General features: G+C 40.6%; 1 pseudogene; it reads right to left on the bottom strand.

Moving 5' to 3' along the window:
- Window positions 1-15,092: 15,092 nt before the first annotated feature.
- LOC102416032 lies at window positions 15,093-15,559 on the bottom strand (annotated as a pseudogene).
- Between the last annotated feature and the right edge of the window lie 2,350 nt (window positions 15,560-17,909).

Raw genomic sequence — 17,909 nt, 5'->3', positions numbered from 1 at the left:
GGATTTTCCAGGCAAGAGTACTGGAGTGGGGGGCCATTTCCTTCTCCAGAAAAATATAATAAAATGAATCAAATGATTTATTAGAGGGGCTTAACCAGATTTGTACCGGCAAAAGAAAGAATCAGTGAATTGAAAGATCAGATCAGATCAGATCAGTCACTCAGTTGTGTCCGACTCTTTGTGACCCCATGAATCGCAGCACGCCAGGAGTTCACTGTAGAAATTAGGCAGTTGAAAAAAATGGAGAAAATAGAAGGTGGAAAATTGAACAGAGCCTCAGAAAAATGTGGGACACTTTTAAGCACATGAACATATATGTAATGGAAATACTGTGAGGAGAAGAAAAAGAAACTGAAATAACATTAGAAGGAATAATGGTTGAAAAATTCCCAACTGATGAAAAACTGTAAACTACATATCCATGAAATGTAGTTCCATATTCATGGAATTTGCTCAACAAATTCCAATTAGGATAATAACAAAGAAATTCATACCCGGATACATCATAGTAAAAATGCTGAAAGATAAAATCTTGACAGCAACAAGAGAAAATGAATTTTTTACCCAGCAAAACTATCTTTCAAAAATGAAAGTGAAATAAAAACATTCTTGGGTAAAACAAAAAAAGAATTTGGTGTTAGCAGCCCAACTTATAAGAAATGTTAAAAGAAGTTCTTAAGGCCAAAATAAAATAAATGCATATGAAAATCATAATCCACATAAAGAACCTATTTAAGGTAATTATGTAATTATTAAAAAATTATACCAAAAATTTTGTATTTTTCTTTCTTCTCTTAACTGATTTTAAAAAGCATCTGTATGAAATAACTTGTATACAAATGCATTGGTGTGACACATATGTTATATATATGACAACAACATCACAAATGAGGTGAAAAAGAGCTGAGCTATATTACAGTAGGAAAATGATACCAGATTGTAATTTGAACCCATGAGAATTCATGAGGAAAAACAGAAATACTAAATAATGAAGTAAATATAACAACTCAGTAATACAAACTTGTTCTCCTTTCTTTTCTCAGCTTCTCTCTATATATAAAATAGAAATTATTACAGTGTACTGTAGGTTCAGTTCAGTTCAGTTGCTCAGTCATGTTCAACTCTTTGTGACCCCACGGACTGCAGCATGCTAGGCTTCCCTATCCATCACCAACTCCTGGAGCTTGCTCAAACTCATGTGCATCGAGTCGGTGATGCCATCCAACCATCTCATTCCTGTCATCCCCTTTTCCTCCTGCTTCAATCTTTCCCAGCATCAGGGTCTTTTCCAGTGAGTCAGCTCTTCACATCAGGTGGCCAAAGTATTGGAGTTTCAGCTTCAGTCTTTCCAGTGACTGATTTCCTTTAGGATTGACTGATTGGATCTCCTCGCAGTCCATGAGATTCTCAAGAGTCTTCTTCAATATCACAGTTCAAAAGCATCAATTCTTCAGCACTCAGCTTTCTTTATAGCCCAACTCTCATATCCATACATGACTACTGGAAAAACCATAGCTTTGACTGCTGCTGCTGCTGCTAAGTCACTTCAGTTGTGTCTGACTCTGTGCGACCCCATAGATGGCAGCCCACCAGGCTGCCCTGTCCCTGGGATTCTCCAGGCAAGAACACTGGAGTGGGTTGCCATTTCCTTTTCCAATGCATGAAAGTGAAAAGTGAAAGTGAAGTCACTCAGTCATGTCCGACCCTCAGTGACCTCATGGACTGCAGCCTTCCAGGCTCCTCTGTCCCCGGGATTTTCCAGGCAAGAATACTGGAGTGGATGTCATTGCCTTCTCCGACTAGATGGACCTTTGTTGGCAAAGTAATGTCTCTGATTTTTAATATGCTGTCTAGGTTGGTCATAACTTTTCTTCCAAGGAGCAAGTGTCTTTTAATTTCATGCCTCAGTCACCATCTGCAGTGATTTTGGAGCCCCCCAAAATAAAGTCTGTCACTGTTTCCATTGTTTCCCCATCTATTTGACATGAAGTGATGGGACTGGATGCCATGATCTTAGTTTTCTGAATGCTGAGTTTTAAGCCAACTTTTTCACTCTCCTCTTTCACTTTCATCAAGAAGTTCTTTAATTCTTCTTCATTTTCTGTCATAAGAGTGGTGTCATCTGCATAGCTGAGGTTATTGATATTTCTCCCAGTAATCTTGATTCCATCTTGTGTTTCATCCAGCCCAGCATTTCACATGATATACTTTGCATATAAGCTAAATAAGCAGGGTGATAATATACAGCCTTGATGTACTCCTTTCCCAATTTGGAACCAGTCTGTTGTTCCATGTCCAGTTCTAACTGTTGTTCTTGACCTGCATACAGATTTCTCAGGAGCAGGTCAGGTGGTCTGGTATTCCCATCTCTTGAAGAATTTTCCTCTGTTTGTTGTGATCCACACAGTCAAAGGCTTTGGCATAGTCAATAAAGCAGAAGTAGATATTTTTCTGGAACTCTCTTGCTTTTTCCATGATCCAGTGAATGTCGGCAATTTGATATCTGGTTCCTCTGCCTTTTCTAAATCCAGCTTGAACATCTGGAAGTTCACAGTCCATGTACTATTGAAACCTGGCTTGGATAATTTTGAGCTTTACTTTGCTAGCATGTGAGATGAATACAATTGTGTGGTAGTTTGAGCATTCTTTGGCATTGCCTTTCTTTGGGATTGAAATGAAAACTGACCTTTTCCAGTCCTGTGGCCACTACTGAGTTTTCCAAATTTGCTGGCATATTGAGTGCAGCACTTTCACAGCATCATTTTTTAGGATTTGAAATAGCTTAACTGGAATTTCATCACCTCCACTAGCTTTGTTCATAGTGATGCTTCCTAAGGCCCACTTGACTTCACATTCCAGGGTGTCTGGCTCTAAGTGAGTGATCGTACCATCATGGTTATCTGGGTCATGAAGATCTTTTTTTGCATAGTTCTTCTGTGTATTCTTGCCACCTCTTCTTAATATCTTCTGCTTCTGTTAGGTCCATACCATTTCTGTTCTTTATTGTGCCCATCTTTGCATGAAATATTCCCTTGGTATCTCTAATTTTCTTAAAGAGATCTCTAGTCTTTCCTGTTCTATTGTTTTCCTCTATTTCTTTGCATTGATTACTGAGGAAGGCTTTCTTATCTCTCCTTGCTATTCTTTGGAACTCTGCATTCAAATGGGTATATCTTTCCTTTTCTCCTTTTCCTTTAACTTATTTTCATTTCTCAGCTATTTGTAAGGCCTCCTCAGACAACCATTTTGCCTATTTGCATTTCTTTTTCTTGGGGATGGTCTTGATCACTGCCTCCTGTTGGTTTAGTAACATATATAGATGTAATAAGTATAACAATAATAGCACAAAAAGAGGAAGAGCTATCTAAGAATAACATTTCTATAGCTCACTGGAATCAAGTTTTTAGAAATCTGAAGCAGATTCTTATATGAAGTATACAGTAGGTCCTACAGCAACCACTAAAGAAATAATGAGACAGAACAGAGAGTCATTAAAGGAATTAAAATGTTATATGAGAAAACATTCAGTTCATGCAAAAGAAAGAAGTAAAGGAGGAACAAAAGAAGTAAAAAGATATACAGTAAACAAAAGTAAAATGGCAGATGTAAATCCAACTATACTAACAATTACATTAATGTGAATGAATTAAGCGGTCCAACCAAAAGGCAGGGATTGTCAGTTCAGTTCAGTTGCTCAGTCGTGTCCAACTCTTTGTGACCCCATGAATCACAGCATGTGGGATTGTTATAGTGGATTAAAAAAAATCACCCAACTATATACATGCTGGCCGTAGGAAACATATATTTGATTCAGAGATCCAACAGATTGGAAGTAAAAAAATGAAAAGAGATATATTATGCATACAGCAACCATAAGAAAGTTGAAATGACTATGCTAATATCAGACAAAATAGCTTTAAGATTTTTTACTAAACACAGAGGGATATTTTCTAATGATATGACTATCAATCCATCAGGAAGTTATAACAATTATGAACATGTATGCACCTATGGTTTTTCCAGTGGTCATGTATGGATATGAGAGTTGGACTATAAAGAAAGCTGAGCGCTGAAGAACTGATGCTTTTGAACTGTGGTGTTGGGGAAGACTCTTGAGAGTCCCTTGGACTGCAAGGAGATCCAACCAGTCCATCCTAAAGATCAGTCCTGCATGTTCACTGGAAGGACTGATGTTGAAACTGAAACTCCAATACTTTGGCCACCTGATGTGAAAGCTGACTCCTTTGAAAAGACCCTGATGCTGGGAAAGATTGAGGGCAGGAGGAGAAGGGGACGACAGGGATGAGATGGTTGGATGGCATCACCAACTCAACGGACATGGGTTTGAGTGAACTCCGGGAGTTGGTGATGGACAGGGAGGCCTGGCGTGCTGCGGTTCATGGGGTTGCAAAGAGTTGGACACGACTGGGCAACTGAACTGAACTGAACTGATGCGCCTAACAGAGCCCTGAAATATATGAAGCAAAGGCTGACAGAGTTGAGGGTAGAGATAGATAATTCAACAATAATCATCAGAGACTTTAATGCTGTACTTTCATTACTGGATGGAACAACCAAGGAGAAGATCAACAAGAAAAGAGAAGACCAGAATAACAATATATACAAATTAGACCTAATTCATATCCATAGAACACCTAACAGGAGCAGAATGCACATTTTTTTTTCTCAAGCATACATGAAACATTCTACATAGGGTAGGTTATAAAACAAATCTCAATTAATTTAAAAGGGTTAACATCTTACAAACTATGATCTCCTCAAAATGGAATAAAATTGGAAATTAGAAAGAAATTTGAGACATTCACAAATGTTTGGAAATTAAATAACATAATAAATGTAAATGGGTCAAGAAGAAATCATAAAGAAAATTAGAAAATACTTTGAGATGAATAAAGATTAAAATAGCAAGAAAACTTCTGGGATGCAGCTAAAGAAGTGCTTAGGGTGCAATTTATAGGTATAAATTACATGAAATAAGACAGACCTCAAACCAACAACTCTCCACCTTAAGAACCTACAAATAAGAAGTGCAAACTGAACTCAAAGCAACCAGCAGGGATAAAATAAATATTACAGTGGAAATTAATGAAATAGAAAAACAATAGAGAAAATCAAACTAAACCAAGTATTGGTTCTCAGAAGAGTCACACTAAATTGACAGACCTTAAGCTAGATTGACAAGGAAAAAAAAAGAAAATTCTAAAATTACTGAAATCAGGAAAAAAAGAAGGTACATAACTACTGCCTTATAGAAACAAAAATAATTATAGATAATACTACGAACAACAGTTTGCCACAAATTAGATAACGTAGATGAAATGAACAAATTCCTAGAAAGAAAAACAACTAAATCTGACTCAGAAAGAAACAAACTTACTGTGGTGATCATTTCACAATATATATAAATGTCAAATCATTATCAAATATCAAATCACCTTGAAACTAATATAATGTCCAATTATACCTCAATAAAAATGAAGAAAAAGAAGAAAGAGAAAAACTGAATAGACTTATACAAGTAAAGAGAATGACTTAGTAATAAAAAAAAAAAAACTTCACAAAAATAAATCCAAGACCAAATGGTTTCACTGATAAATTCTACCAAACATTTGAAAAAGAGCTAATTCATTAGAATAAACAAGTTCATCAAGGTTGTAGAATACAAGATCAATATATAAAAATTAAATATTTCTAAACAATTCTATTTGTAACAACATCAAAAAGAAAAAAAAACAATAAATTTAACAAAAGTAGTATAAAACTTCTACTCTGAAAACTGAAAATTATTAATGAAAGAAATTAAAGAAGACCCAAATAAATGGAAAGATATGTCTTTCACCTGATTCAGGTTTATGAATGAAAGACTTAATCTTGTTATAATGCCAAATGATCCATAGGTTCAATATAATCCCTATCAAAATCCTAGTTGAGTTCTTTTCAGAAATTAACCAGTTGATCTTAAAATTCATATAGAAATTTAAGGGACCCAGGATAGCCACAATAATCTTGAAAAAGTCCAAAGTTGGAGGATCCACTTTTCCCCATTTCAAAATTTACTACAAAACTGTAGTAACCAAGATAGGGTGGTGCTGACATAGGAGAGAAATGTAGATCAAGGGAACAGAACTGAGAACCCAGAAGTGAGCCCTTATATTTCCAGTCAATTGATTTTCTATAACATGATTCAATAAAGAATAAGCTTTTTAACAAATGGTGCTTCGGCAACTATAGATCCACACTGCAAAGGATAAATTTGGATCTCTACTTCACACCATGTACAAAAATTAACTCAAAATGGATCAGAAGTCTGAATGTAAGAGCTAAAACTATATGTCTTTGAAGAAAATGTCAGTGTAACTCTTCACAACCTTGGATTAAGAAATGATTTCTTTGATATGACATCAGAAGAGTTAGCAACAAAAGAAAAAGACCGGATATCATCAAAATTAAAACTTTCTGTGCTTAAAAGAACACCATCAAGGAAGTAAAAAGAGAAACGCGAAGTGGGATAAGACAGTTGCAAATCCTATAAGGGAATTGTATCTAGAACATACAAAGAATTCTACTACTCAATAATTTAGAAACCAAATAACTCAATTTCAAAATGGGCAAAACATTTGAATAGACATTTCTCTAAGGCAGACATACAAATAAGAATGTAAAAGGGTCTCACCATCATTAGCCATCAGGGAAAAGTCAATGAAAATCACGAGATAGCACTTCATACTCACTAGAATGGTTATAACCAAAAGAATATAGTAGTAAGTATTAGCAAAAATGTAGAGAAATTGGCACTCTCATATGCTACTGGTGGGAATGTAAAATTGTGTGACTACTTTGGCAAAGAGTTGGGTGGTTCCTCAAAGAATTAAACATAAAATTAACATGTGACCCAGCAGTTCCATCCATAAGTATTTATCCAAGAGAAATAAAAACATGAGTCCTCACAAAGACTTACATATGGATGTTCAGAGCAACTTTAATAACCAAAAATAAAAGCTCAAAATTGGAACCAAACCAGATCAAATGTCCTTCAATGAATGACTGGATAAACAAACTGTGGTATATTCATCCCATTGAATACTGCTCAGTAATAAAAAAGGAATGAAGTATAGATATACACAACAATGTGAATAATTTTCCATATAATTGTTCTGAGTGAAAAATAAAAGCTGATTATGACAAACTTTGAGGCTGTTTAGCATTTTGATTATAGTGAAGTCTCCATGTAGACAAATGATAGACAAATAGATAGACAGATAATGAGTGTGTCAAAACATATCAAGTTCATCGTGAAAGTTTAAAAGACAATCTGCAAATTAGAAGAAAGCATTTGTAAGTCATGTATCTCATAAGGGTTTAATATTCAGAATATATAATTCTGAATAATATATTCCTACAACTCTGTAATAAAAACAACAAACAACCCAATTAAACATCAGGCAAAGGATTTAAATAGACATTTCTCCAATGAAGATATACAAATGACCAACATGAAAATACATGAAAGAATGCTTAACATCATTGCTGTTGTTCAGTCACTAAATCATGTCTGACTCTTTGTGACCCCATGAACTGCAGCACACCAGGCTTCCCTGTCCTTCACTGTCTTCCTGAGTTTGCTTAAACTCATGTCCATTGAGTTGGTGATGCCATCCAATCATTTCATCCTCTGTCACCCACTTCTCCTCCTGCCCTCAATCTTTCCTATCATCAGACTCTTCAAAGAGTTGACTGTGTCCTTCAGTTGGCCAAGGTATTGGAGCTTCAGCTTCAGCATCAGTCCTTCCAATGAATATTCAGGGTTGATTTCCTATAGATTGACTGGTTTGATCTTCCTGCTGTCCAAGGGACTCTCAAGAGTCTTCTCCAGCACTGGAGTTCAAAAGCATCAATTCTTTGGCACTCAGCCTACTTTATGTCCCAAATCTCACATCCACACATGACTACTGGAAAAACCATAGCTTTGATAATATGGACCTTTGCCAGCAAAATGATGCCTCTGCTTTTTAATATGCTGTCTAGGTTTGTCATAGCTTTTCTCATCAGTCATGACCAACTCTTTGCGACCCCATAGTCTATACAGTCCCTGGAATTCTCCAAGCAAGAATACTGGAGGGTAGCCTTTCCCTTCTCCAGGGGATCTTCCCAACCCAGGGATCAAACCCAGGTCTCTCTCATTGCAGGCAGATTCTTTACCAGCTGAGCCACCAGGGAAGCCCCTTCCAAGGAGCAAGCATCTTTTAATTTGATGGCTGTAGTCACCATCTGCAGTGATTTTGGAACCCAAGAAAATGAAACCTGACACTGTTTCCATTTTTACCCCATCTATTTGCCATGAAATGATGGGACTGGGTGCCATGATCTTTGTTTTTTGAATGTTGAGTTTTAAGCCAGCTTTTTCACTCTCCTCTTTCACCTTCATCAAGAGGCTCTTTAGTTCCTCTTTGCTTTCTGTGATTAAAGTAGTATCATCTAAATACCTGATTGCTGATATTTCCCCCAGCAATCTTGATTCCAGCTTGTGAGTCATCCAGCCTGGCATTTCACATGATATACTCTGCATGTTAAAAGAAGAGAAGCAAAGAGAAAAGCAAAGAGATATTCCCATTTGAATGCAGAGTTCAAAAGAATAGCAAGGAGAGATAAGAAAGCCCTCCTCAGTGATCAATGCAAAGAAATAGAGGAAAACAATAGAATGGGAAAGACTAGAGATCTCTTCAAGAAAATTAGAGATACCAAGGGAACATTTCATGCAAAGATGGGCTCGATAAAGGACAGAAATGGTATGGACCTAACAGAAGCAGAAGATATTAAGAAGAAGAGGCAAGAATTCACAGAAGAACTGTACAAAAAAGATCTTCATGACCCAGATAATCACGATGGTGTGATCACTCACTTAGAGCCAGAAATCCTGGAATGGGAAGTCAAGTGGGCCTTAGAAAGCATTACTATGAACAAAGCTAGTGGAGGTGATAGAATTGCAGTTGAGCTATTTCAAATCCTGAAAGATAATGCTGTGAAAGTGCTGCAGCCAATATGCCAGCAAATTTGGAAAACCCAGCAGTGGCCACAGGACTAGAAAAGGTCAGTTTTCATTCCAATCCCAAGGAAAGGCAATGCCAAAGAATGCTCAAACTACTGCACAATTGCACTCATCTCACATGCTAGTAAAGTAATGCTCAAAATTCTCCAAGCCAGGCTTCAGCAATATGTGAACCGTGAACTTCCTGATGTTCAAGCTGGTTTTAGAAAAGGCATAGGAACCAGAGATCAAATTGCCAACATCTGCTGGATCATGGAAAAAGCAAGAGAGTTCCAGAAAAACATTTATTTCTGCTTTATTGACTATGCCAAAGCTTTTGACTGCATGGATCACAATAATCTGTGGGAAATTCTGAAAGAGATGGGAATACCAGACCACCTGCCTCTTGAGAAACCTGTATGCAGGTCAGAAAGCAACAGTTAGGGCTGGACATGGAACAACAGACTGGTTCCAAATAGGAAAAGGAGTACGTCAAGGCTGTATATTGTCACCCTGCTTATTTAACTTATATGCAGAGTACATCACGAGAAACTCTGGGCTGGATGAAGCACAAGCTGGAATCAAGATTGCCGGGAGAAATATCAATAACCTCAGGTATGCAGATGACACCACCCTTATGGCAGAAAGTGAAGAGGAACTAAAAATCTTCTTGATGAAAGTGAAAGAGGAAAGTGAAAAAGTTGGTTTAAAGCTCAACATTCAGAAATCTAAGATCATGGCATCTGGTCCCATCACTTCATGGGAAATAGATGGCGAAACAGTGGAAACAGTGTCAGACTTTGTTTTTTGGGCTCCAAAATCACTGCAGATGGTGACTGCAGCCATGAAATTAAAAGACAACCAATGTAGATAGCATATTAAAAAGCAGAGATATTACTTTGCCAACAAAGGTCCGTCTAGTCAAAGCTATGGTTTTTCCTGTGGTCATGTATGGATGTGAGAGTTGGACTGTGAAGAAGGCTGAGCACCGAAAAATTGATGCTTTTGAACTGTGGTGTTGGGGAAGACTCTTGAGAGTCCCTTGGACTGCAAGGAGATCCAACCAGTCCATCCTAAAGGAGACCAGTCCTGGGTGTTCATTGGAAGGACTGATGCTGAGGCTGAAACTCCAATACTTCGGCCACCTCCTGTGAAGAGTTGACTCATTGGAAAAGACCCTGATGCTGGGAGGGATTGGGGGCAGGAGGAGTAGGGGACAACAGAGGATGAGATGGCTGGATGGCATCACTGACTTGATGCCAACTCATGATGCCAACTGACATGAGTTTGGGTGAACTCTGGGAGTTGCTGATGGACAGGGAGGCCTGGCATGCTGAGATTCATGGGGTCGCAAAGAGTCGGACATGACTGAGCAACTGAACTGAACTGAACTCTGTAAGTTAAATAACTAGGGTGACAATATACAGCCTTAATGTACTCCTTTCGAAATTTGGAACCAGTCTGTTTTTCCATGTCCATTTCTAACTGTTGCTTCTTGACCTGCATACAGGTTGCTCAGGAGGCAGGTAAGGTGGTCTGGTATTCCTTCTCTTTAAGAATTTCCCACAGTTTGTTGTGATCCACACAGTCATAGACTTTAGAATAATCAATGAAGCAGAAGTAGATTGCTTTTTTTTTTTTAATTCTCTTGCTTTTTCTATGGTCCAGTAAATGTTAGCAATTTGATCTCTGGTTCCTCTGCCTTTTCTAAATCCAGCTTGTACATCAAAGCTTTCAGTTCACATATTGCTGAAGTCCAGCTTGATGGATTTTGAGCATAATCTTGCTAGCATGTGAAATGAGTGCAATTGTATGGTAATTTGAACATTCTTTGGCATTGCCTTTCTTTGGGATTGAAATGAAAACTGACCTTATGCAGTCCTGTGGCCACTGCTGAGTTTTCCAAATTTGCTCACATATTGAGTGCAGTACTTTCACAGCATCATTTTTTAGGATTTGAAATAGCTCAACTGGAATTCCGGAGAAGGCAATGGCACCCCACTCCAGTACGCTTGCCTGGAAAATCCCATGGATGGAGGAGCCTAGAAGGCTGCAGTCCATGGGGTCGCTGAGGGTCGGACACGACTGAGCGACTTCACTTTCACTTTTCACTTTCATGCATTGGAGAAGGAAATGGCAACCCACTCTGGTGGTCTTGCCTGGAGAATCCCAAGGATGGGGCAGCCTGGTGGGCTGCCGTCTATGGGGTCACACAGAGTCAGACACGACTGAAGTGACTCAGCAACAGCAGCAGCAACTGAAATTCCATCACTTCCACTAGCTTTGTTCATAGTAATTCTTCCTAAGGCCCACTTGACTTCAGACTCCAGAATGCCTGTCTTTTAAGAGCTATTTTGTACAGTTCTTCTGTATATTCTTGCCACCTCTTCTTAATATCTTCTGCTTCTGTTAGGTCCTTGCTGTTTTTGTCCTTTATTATGCTTATCTTTGCATGAAATGTTCCCCTGGTATCTCCAATTATCTTATAGACATCTCTAGTCTTTCCCATTCTGTTTTTTCCCCTCTATTTATTTTCATTGTTCACTTTAGAAGGCTTTCTTCTCTCTCCTTGCTATTCTCAGGAACTCTGCATTGAGTTGCGTATATCTTTCCGTTTCTCCTTTGCTTTTCATTTCTCTTCTTTTCTCAGCTATTTGTAAGAACTTCTCAGACAACCACTTTGCCTTCTTGCATTTCTTTTTCTTGGGGATGATTTTGGTCACCACCTCCTCTACAATGTTACAAACCTCTGTCCAGAGTTCTTCAGGCACCCTGTCTACCAGATTTAGTCACTTGAATCTATTTGTCACCTCCACTGTATAATCATAAGGGATTTAATGTAGGTCATACCTGAATAGGCTACTGGTTTTCCCTACTTACCTTGATTTGAGCCTGAATTTTGCAATAAGGAACTGATGATCTGAGCTACAGTCAGCTCCAGGCCTGCTTTTGCTGACTGTATAGAGCTTCTCCATCTTTGGCGGTAAAGGATATAATCAATCTGATTTCAGTAGTGACCATCTGGCAATGTCCATGTGTAGAGTTGTCTCATGTTGTTGGAAGAGGGTGTTTGCTATGACCTATGTGTTCTCTTGGCAAAACTTTGTTAGCTTTTGCCCTGCTTTATTTTGTACTCTAAGGCGAAACTTGCTTGTTATTCCAGGTATCTGTTGATTTTCTACTTTTGTATTCCAGTCCCCTATAATGAAAAGGACATCTTTCTTTGGCATTAGTTTTAAAAGGTCTTGTAAGTCTTCATAGAATCATTCAACTTCATCTTCTTCAGCATTAGTGGTTGGGGCATGAAAGTGAAAGTGAAAGTTGCTCAGTCACATCCAACTCTTTGTGATCCTATGGACTGTATAGTCCACGGAATTCTCCAGGCAAGAATACTGAACAAGAATACTGAGTTGTCATGCACCTCCTACAGGAATCTTCCCAACCCAGGGATCAAACCTAGGTCTCCTACATCACAGGCAGATTCTTTACCAGCTGAGCCACAAAGGAAGCCCAAGAATACTGGAATGGGTAGCCTATCCCTCCTCCAGTGGATCTTCCTGACCCAGGAATCGAACCGGGGTCTCCTGCATTACAGGCATATTCTTTACTAAGCTATTGGGGCATAGAGTTGGATTTCCGTGATGTTGAATGGTTTGCCTTAGAAACGAACCAAGATCATTCTGTCATTTTTGAGATTGCAGCCATTTTGAGTACTGCATTTTGGACTCTTTTGTTGTCTATGAGGTCTACTAATTTTTTGTAAGGGATTCTTGCCCACAGCTATACATATAATGATCATCTGAATTAAATTCACCCATTCCCATACATTTTAGTTCACTGATTCCTAAAATGTGGATGTTTGTTCTTGCCATCTCCTGTTTGACCACATCCAATTTACCTTGATTCATGGACCTTACAGGTTCCTATGCAATATTATTCTTTACAGTGTTGGACTTTACTTTCACCATCAGACAAACACAACTGGGTATCATTTCTGCTTTGGCTCAGCCTCTTCATTCTTTCTGTAGCTATTTCTCCACTCTTCTCCAGTAGCATATTGCACACCTATTGACCATGGGTAGGGATGGGGGAGCTCATCTTTCAATGTCATACCTTTTTACCTTTTTATACTGTTCATGGGGTTCTCAAGGCAAGAATACTGAAGTGGTTTGCCATTCCCTTCTCCAGTGGACCACATTTTGTGAGGCCCTAACTAGCAGGGACATGCCCTTCACCACTCCATGTAGCTGGACATGTGCCCAGTGCCCTGGTGCCCTGGTTGTCCCACAGCTGGTGCTCGTTGAGTGTATAAACCTTGACTGGCTGTTGGGTGTTGGTCAGTGTGCGGCCCAGGATGGAGGCAAAGGCCCTGCTGGAGTGGCTGGGAAGGGAGTCCAGGGAGGCTGGAGCTTCCCAGCCTCTTTGCTGCTACTGGCCACCCTAGGGCCTATCTTCTACCCAGTAATCGCTGTCTGCCCTGGAGCTGATCTGCCACCCAGGAGTGGAGGGCCTCTCAGCCTCAAGAAAATGCAAATCAAAGCCAGGATGAGATATTGATTCATACTTACTCGGTTCAGTTCAGTTCAGTTGCTCAGTCATGTCTGACTCTTTGCAATCCCATGGACTACAACACGCCAGGTTTCTGTGTCCATCACCATCTCCCAGAGCTTGCTCAAACTCATGTCCATTGAGTCAGTGATGCCATCCAACCATCTCATCCTCTGTCTTCCCCTTCTCCTCCCACCTTCAACCTTTCCAGCATCAGGGTCTTTTCTAGTGAGTCAGTTCTTTGTATCAAGTGGCCAAAGTATTGGAGTTTCAGCTTCAGCATCCAATTCATTCACCTTCCAATGAATATTCAGGACTGGTTTCCTTTAGGATAGACTGGTTGGATCTCCTTGCAGTCCAGGGGACTCTCCAGAGTCTTCTCCAACATCACAGTTCAAAAGCATCAATTCTTTGGCGCTCAGCTTACTTTATAGTCCAACTGTCACATCCACACATGACTACTGGAGAAACCATAGCCTTGACTAGATGGACCTTTGTTGGCAAATAATGTCTCTGCTTTTTAATATGCTGTGTAGATTGGTCATAGATTTGTTTCCAAGGAGCAAGTATCTTTTAATTTAATGGTTGCAATCACCATCTGCAGTGATTTTGGAGCCCAAGAAAATAAAGTTTGTCACTGTTTCCATTGTTTCCCCATCTATTTCCCATGAAGTGATGGGACTGGATGCCATGATCTTTGTTTTTTAAATGTTGAGTTTTAAGCCAGCTTTTTCACTCTCCTCTTTCACTTTCATAAAGAAGCTCTTTAGTTCCTCTTTGCTTTCTGCCTTAAGCATGGTGCCATCTGCATATCTAAAGTTACTGATCTTTCTCCCAGCAATCTTGATTCCAGCTTGTGCTTCATCCAGCCTGGCATTTCTCATGATGTACTCTGCATATAAGTTAAATAAGCAGGGTAACAATATACAGCCTTGATGTACTCCTTTCCCAATTTGAAACCAGTCCATTTTTCCATGTCCAGTTCTAACTGTTGCTTCTTGTCCTGCATACAGGTTTCTCAGGAGGCAGGTAAGGTGGTCTGGTATTCCCACCTCTTGAAGAATTTTCCACAGTTTGTTGTGATCCACACAATCAAAGGCTTTAGCGTAGTCAATGAAGCAGAAAGAAGTGAGTGCCAGAGACTGAGAGGAGTGGGGATTGTGGAGTTAATGTTTAATGGAGACAGTTTCTGTTTGGTTTCACAACATTGTGAGTATAAGTGCTGCCACTGAATTTTGTACTTAAAATGATTAATATTGAAAATTTTATGCTGTACACATTTCACTACAATTGAAAATAATGTAATATGCCAAAAAAACGTTGACTGGGATGCTTTAAGTAGGTGAATTGTATCATATGTGAATTATATCAACAATAAAGCTTTTTAAAAAAGCAATCAATTTTTTACATTTTTGTGCGAAGACAGAATATATATATATATATATATATGTATGTATGTATGTATGTATTTAAAGATAACAGAAGCCCTCCTTGAAAGTAATTTAGTTAAGATCATTTATTGGATGGGGAAAAAATGAACACAATGAAAGCTAGGAACAGAGACACCCGAGATGTGGGTCTCACCTCCACCCCAAGTGGCACCGCCTGTGGTCCCAGACAAGTTTGCAGAGGTGAGACCCATGTGGGAGATGGACTCTGTGCAAAATCAGGACTAGAAGCACATCACTTCGTCTTGTCTGCCTTTGTGGATCTGGTAGCTGGTCAAGGCCACTGGCTTGTTCTCCTGTGGAAGGCTTTCAAACACTTGAATGTGCACGAAGTCATCATCCATTTGAACCTTGATGAAGAAGGTCCTCCCAGAAACCCCTTGGCTTTTGAACTCCACAGCGTTGAACACCAGGAACTTCTTGTTTTCCTTCTCTTCCAGCAGAGGCTTCACTTTGTCAGCAATGGCCTGGATCTCAGCCATGCCAGCTGCTTAGCGGGGGGTGCACCACACATCATCTCAGTGGTGGGTCCGTGGACACCAGGAGGCGGTCATGGAGCGGCAGTCATGCTGCACCAGCGGTTGCGCAGGAGCATCACTTGCAGGAATTTTATGTGCATTTTATTGTACATAAATTATACTCAGTAAAGCAGCTAACAAAACTAAGTATGAATTACTTTGATAAAAATAAAAATTAAATTTTAAGAAAAAAATTATTTCTCAATCATTGAACAGTACAGATTTAATACAGAGGGAAACAAAGCTTCCCGCTGTGTCCCTGCTGCCCTGAGATGCATTCATTCAAATGCGAATCAAATGCCTACCACTTAGCATGTACCGGGTGAGCTGTGACCTGGACACATGCCTCAGTTTATCTCACTGGCCTTAGGAAGCAAGCAGTGAGATACTGAGATGCAAGAAAACAGAAATGGGACCTTGGTGACTTTATTTAAGCCCAAGACTTGGTTTCTTTATCCATAAAATGGAATAACAATAATGTATGCTTCAAAGGATTAATAGAAGTATCTTAGAAAAGGCTTAGCAGTATCGGGCATGCAGAAAGGGCTAGATACACATCGGCTACTTAGGGGGGACCATGGTCCCAGTAAGGGACACATGGTCATTGCCTGGACCTTTGACACATAGCAAGAGGGTAGACCCTGAGTCAGGAGAGAAAGGTGAGGGCAGAGACCAGGCCTGGAGGCTAGCAGTGACCTTGGTGAACCTCTTGGTCCCTGAGAAGGTCTGGGGTCATGGCAGGTAAGTAATGTGGGAGGGGTACGCAGTGCCGGGAAGAGACATAGGAGCTGGTCCTGGGACCTTGGCTGAGCCCAAAGTGGAGACCAGGGGCCCCATGACCATACCAAATTACAGTACTAATACTTTATTCAGCCCCATTCCAAGACTGGGGGTATCCATGTCCTTACCTGGAAAAAATAGTGGGAGCTACTCGGTGAGGCAGTGAGGAAATGGAAGAGGAAAAAGGAGGCTCATATTCCCCACCTTGTCCTCAGTCTCCCCATGGCATAGTGCTCTAGGGTCTGCCCACCCCCTCAACCCCAGGGACCCAGCCCACGCCCCTTCTGCCCTCTCAGATCCGTCCATCCCACCAGGCCCGCCCCCTTGCCCCGCTTGGACAGCCTGGCTGGGCTATGAATAGCACATGGCCCTTTTCCTTTCCAAATATAAAATGTTTGCTTTCAATCAGGGGCGTCTGGGGAAATGGAAATTATAGGATTGGAGAGTGTCCTTGGGTAAAGAAATACCTCGAATGCCGAAACCTCGCAGGGCCTCTGATTAGGGCTGGAATAATTCCTGCTGTAATATAAACAATCCTCGCTCGGCTAATGGGGGGCGGGGGAGCGGGGCCAGAAAATAGGGGCACATGCTGCCTCTTTGTTCTCTCCCCTCCCAGCATGCCTGTGTGGCTGGGCCAGGGCTCGGGGTCCAGAGCAGACAGCTTGAGAGCCTCAGGACATCAGAAGCCTCGGCTTCTGGGGTGCTGAGTGACCATGGGTGAAACCCTGCCCCAGGGTCTCCTGCCCCTGCCATAGCAAGTGGCAGACAGATTCTCCATGAGGAGCAGCCAGCCCTGGCCCCTTGGTCTTCTAAGGCTTCCAGAGGCTTGGACCTGCTCTGGGGGCTGACGAAGAGCACGGGGCAGGGGGTGGGGTGAGGGGAGGCCATCTGAGTAGATGACCAGGGAGAGAGGAGAGGAGCCTGAGAAAATGGCTCTGAGCAAAGTTTCCCAAGTGGTTGGTCAGTTAGTCAGCAAATACTTCTCAGTGTCTCACTGAAGCACCAGGATGTGAAGGTGGTAAAGGCGCTTTCCCCACCCGGGAGGGGCACAGGATCTGTCTGGTAAATACACCAACAACAAACCATGAGCCTGGCAGCAGTGCCTTAGGGCAGAGGCCCTGGGAAGGAGCTTTGCACATCCCAGTGACTCCCAGCTTAACAGGAGGGACAGCTTCCTGCCACTCAGAGCATGAAGGCTGTGCCTCGGAGGCCCTGCCTATGTCTTCAGCATTGTGCAATCAGCTCTCAACATCCCATTAGCTGGCCTGGTTAGCTAGCACCTCAATTAACCAGAGCAGGGAATGTCCTCAAAATCAGTATGCATATGATAACATCCAGCTCCAAAGCCAAGCTTTTTTTTTCTCTTTTGCAGAGGAACCTCTCAGGCTAACAGCTCTTCTTGACACCTCATTCTCAAATGTACAGTTATCTTGATGCAAAGCACTAAGAGAGAGAAAACAGGTCAAGCTCCTCATAAAACAGAGAAACTGGGAAACTGTAGGAAGCATTTGTAAATATTCACATGTCACAGACCTATGTGGCCATGTAGGTTACACTCAAACCATGCTG

The sequence above is a fragment of the Bubalus bubalis genome, chromosome 3 (genome assembly GCF_019923935.1).
Source record: "Bubalus bubalis isolate 160015118507 breed Murrah chromosome 3, NDDB_SH_1, whole genome shotgun sequence".
Lineage (NCBI taxonomy): Eukaryota > Metazoa > Chordata > Mammalia > Artiodactyla > Bovidae > Bubalus > Bubalus bubalis.
This window is presented reverse-complemented; position numbering and strand designations above follow the sequence as displayed.